General features: G+C 42.5%; 1 non-coding gene across 1 annotated transcript; it reads right to left on the reverse strand.

Moving 5' to 3' along the window:
• Nucleotides 1–3116: 3116 nt before the first annotated feature.
• Nucleotides 3117–3192, reverse strand: TRNAA-UGC (transfer RNA alanine (anticodon UGC)). The gene has a single exon. It is a non-coding gene; the product is annotated as a tRNA-Ala (tRNA).
• Between the last annotated feature and the right edge of the window lie 1311 nt (nucleotides 3193–4503).

The following is a 4503-nucleotide window of genomic DNA, read 5'->3' on the forward strand; positions in this document are numbered from 1 at the left end:
ATTTTGTGACCTGTGAAACTGATATGAAATTCACATTTTAGTATCCTTTCTTTTGTGTTTTTTTTTATTATTATTTCCTTTTGAAACAGAGCCACATTCATTCATTTACATATGGTTCATGGCTACAAACAGCAGACACCAATGGCTGTAACCATCTAGGCTGGAAATCCTAAAATATTTACTATATATCTGTGGCCATTTATAGAAAATGTTTGACAACCCCTGCTTTCGAAAAAAGGAGCTATATTCTGCAATAGTCAATATGGCTCAAAGTAATTCACAGTGCAAAGCCTTCCGTGGAACTTCATCAGAGAACTTTCAGTTAAAGGGCAGAGAATAAACAAGAAGCAAACAAGAAGGAAAAAAAGTATTTTGTTTTGTTTCTTGAAGAAAAGAAGAAGAGGAAGAAGAGGAAGAAAGAAGAAAGAAGAAAGAAGGAAGAAGGAAGAAGGAAGAAGAAGAAGGAGAAGGAGGAGAAGGAGAAGGAGAAGGAGAAGAAGAAAGAAGAAAGAAGAAGAAGAAGAAGAAGAAGAAGAAGAAGAAGAAGAAGAAGAAGAAGAGGAAGGAGGAGGAGGAGGAGGAGAAGGAGGAGGAGGAGGAGGAGGAGGAGGTGTTGGTGTTGTTGAAGGAGAAGAAGAAGAAGAGGAGTGTGTACTGAGCCTGAAAGTTCGCCCAGGTGCACATGAGAGAGAGGGCGGGTCCCAGGGTAGGGGCTTACCAGAGGATGTGCAAGGAGTTTTGGCAGAAGGAGAACTCAGCTGCAGCTAGCAGCCAGCAAGCATCACCAGCAACGAAAAGAAATGAATAGAAATGTAAGCATCACCTCCACTCCAGTTATTACTGGAAAAGTCAAGTGTCTTCTTCAGAAATAAGCCACAGTTTGCAGCCCTGAAGGAGGTGTTACATCCTTTATAAACAGATAATAACGATAGAACAGCTTAACCTCTGAGTAACAGAACTAAGTATTGGGATAATAGTTCCACTTTGCTTCAAGCTGAATTGCTATGCAGCTGTCATGGTGGGTGAAAATGGAGTTCTCAGCACTGAATGCAAAGCCTAGAGCTGAAGTCCCAGGGAAACCCTGTGGATGCTGGACGGCCTCACTAACTCAATCATCACAGAGAGCTGAGCACCCACAAGTAAATTAAGAGTGCGGTTCCTACCCAATCACTTCTTGTTTGCAGAATAACACATTATATTATTTAGGTGAGGTGGTTGGTGGGGGGGGAGAAGAACATTATATTTTATTTATTTTCTGCAGTAGAGCCTTTGTTTTCTGAGGACACTGAATTGTATTTTCCCTAAATTTTTTTTTCCATGCTAAATATATAAAAACAGGAAAATTTGCTCTTTCATAGGGAGAAAGCGGCGCTCATTCCCGGCAGAGTTTTCCCTGTGATGGAAAGACACTTATAAGTTCAGTTTTATTATTGACAAGCTTCTTCCTCCCTTCAAATAAGGCAGAGGAGGTTTGAAACAAAGATCCACTCAATTTACTTTCAAATTAACAGTTCTTGGAAAAAGGTGCACTACCCTTGTTTTTTTTTTTTTGGGGGGGGGTTATTTTTTATTTTTTTATTTTTAACAATCTCTCTTCCTTCAGTTTTCACATTCAGGAGCTACTTGGAAATATAATTTTCTAATTGCTGAGGATCCAGTATAGTTTTTAGTGTGTCAGAATATTCCTCTTTCCATATGCATGCTCTTCTAGGCACAAATATATATATATAAAGTGAGAGAGAAATCGTCTCCTATTTACCCTACAGTGGAAAGTGCCTCACAGACTCAGGTAACACAGCATTGACTTATAATGTTATGTAAGTTTCAGGTGTGCAACATGATAATTCAATATCTATATTGGGTTATAGGGTACTCACCACCAAAAGTCCCATTTCTATCACCATACAGTTGATACCCTTTACCTATGTCGCCTTCCCCCCAAACCCTTGTCTTCTGGTGCCCGCCGATCTGTTGTCTGAATCTGTGAGTTTCTGCGGTTCGTTTCATATTCCACATTTGAGTAAAATCATGTAATTCCTGCTCTTTTCCATCTTATTTCAACTTAGCATAAGACGCTCAAGGTCCAGGCATACTGTCACAAATGTCAGTATTTCATCTTTTTTTAGGGATAAATAGAACTTCATGATTTCTCTCTGACATCTTTATCTACCTGCCAGTTGATGGACACTTAGGTTGTTTCCATAGCTTGGCTATTGTTGATAATGCTGTATTGAACAAGGAGGTTGATATGTCTTTTCAGATGAGGATTTTCATATCTTAAGACAAACACACAGGAGTGGAATAGTGGGGTCATATGGGAGCTCTTTCTTAAGATTTTGGGGAACCTCCATACTGTCTTTTCTAGTAGCTGCACCAATTTACAATCCCACCGACAGTGGCCAAGGGTGATCTGTTCCCTGTATTCTCTTCAGCATATGCTATTTTTTTATATATATATATAACAGCCATTCTAACAAATGTGAGGAGCTATCTCCTAGTGGTTTAGATGTGCATTCCCCTAATAATTAGTGAAGTTAAGCATCTTCTTATGTGCCTGGAGGGGCATTTGTATGTCTTCCATGGAAAAATGTCTACTTAGATCATCTGTTCGTTTTTTAATTGGGTTGTCAATTTGACGAGGTCTTTATATATTGGATATAAACCCCTTACAAGAAATATCATTTACAGATAGATATCTTCTCCCATTTGATTGGTTGCCTTTTTGTTTTGTTGACGGTTTTCTTTGGTGTGCAGAAACATTTTAGTTCCATGTAGCCTACTTTGTTTTAATTAATTTATTTTTTTTTTTAATTTTTTTTTTGTATTTTTCTGAAGCTGGAAACGGGGAGAGACAGACAGACTCCCACATGCGCCCAACCCGGATTCACCCAGAACGCCCACCAGGGGCGATGCTCTACCCACCAGAGGGCGATGCTCTGCCCCTCCAGGGTGTCGCTCTACTGCTACCAGAGCCACTCTAGCGCCTGGGGCAGAAGCCATGGAGCCATCCTCAGTGCCCGGGCCAACTTTGCTGCAATGGAGCCTTGGCTGCGGGAGGGGAAGAGAGAGACAGAGAGGAAGGGGGGGTGGAGAAGCAAATGGGCGCTTCTCCTGTGTGCCCTGGCCGGGAATTGAACCCGGGTCCCCTGCACGCAAGGCCGACGCTCTACCGCTGAGCCAACCGGCCAGGGCCTGTTTTTATTTTTGTTTCCCTAGCTGTTGGGAGTCAAATCCATGCCTAGTACCAATGTTTTCTCTGAAGCGTTTTATGATGGCGTGTCTTCCATCTGAGTCTGTAATCCACTTTCTGTTAACATTTGTGTATGCTATAAGACAGTGGCCTGTTCGTATCGCCGGTGGAAATGGTGTTCCTTTATGGAGTCACAGGAAAGCAATGCTAAGTGCTCACGTATGTGAGGTCTGAGGCTCTCCGGGTAAGATTTGTTTAGGGTAGAAATGGCAGGCCATCCACAGGTTCCCAGAGCCTCATCTCTGCCCAATCTGCCACGGAAAATGTCCAGTCTCGAGTCCATCAGGCGCGACGCGAAGGCCAGTGTGCGGATACTCTTGTGCCGTCCATACCCAAGCTCAGTCTGGACCAAGCTCTGTGTTGCTGTATCCAGGCCACACTCAGAGCCTAGAATTTGGAGCTCATGCTGCTTCTGGGCCCGAGGCAACCAGTGGGGCTGTGTGGCAGCTTGGAGAGCATGCCGACAGATGGGGGTTGGGGGTGCGTGTTTCCAAGCCTGAGAAGAGGAGGCTGGCTTGTTAGCCTGGATCATAGTCTTTAAACTACCCAGTTAGTTTCTTAATCTTTTGCAGGCTTGTGTTGGTCCCTCCCACTAACCAATCAGATTCTTATTCTAGGCTAGACCGACAGGCCTGTATGGCTGCCATCTTGGCTTTCAGGGCAAATCACTTAAAGTGGAAGTGCAGATGCACTGAGATGAACCCTTTGTACCCTGGGGAGACTCTTCCTAATTGGCTAGGGAATATAGCCTCCTCGCCAATGGAATGCTGTAACATCCCACTGAAGCCCCCAGCTCTACTGAGCTTCCTATATGATTCCCTGTTCCCCAGTTTATCATGCTCAACGTCTGATCCCCTCTGCTTCCCTTCCTTACTAATACTTAGGTACCTAACTAACAATGTCATTTTTTTTTATTTTCAGCTGACCAGCTTTCCCAACACCATTTATTAAAAATACTTTCCTTTCTCTGTTCTCTGTTCTTGGCTCCTTTGCTGTAAGTTAGTTGTCTACAGATGTCTTCGTTTCTTTCTGGATTCTCAACTACGGTCCATTGGTCTGTGTGTATTTCCGCCAGCACTCTACTGTTTTGCTAATTATCTCCTTGTAATACAGTGTGAAATCAAGGATTTTGATACCTCCGGTTTTGTTCTTTTTTCTTATTTGAGATCTTTTGTGGTGTCATATGAATTTTAGGATTTTCTTTTTTGTTCCAGTTCTGGGGAAAATGCTATTGAAAATTTTCTTTTCTAATT

Source organism: Saccopteryx bilineata, chromosome 6 (assembly GCF_036850765.1).
Source record: "Saccopteryx bilineata isolate mSacBil1 chromosome 6, mSacBil1_pri_phased_curated, whole genome shotgun sequence".
Taxonomy (NCBI): Eukaryota; Metazoa; Chordata; class Mammalia; order Chiroptera; family Emballonuridae; genus Saccopteryx; species Saccopteryx bilineata.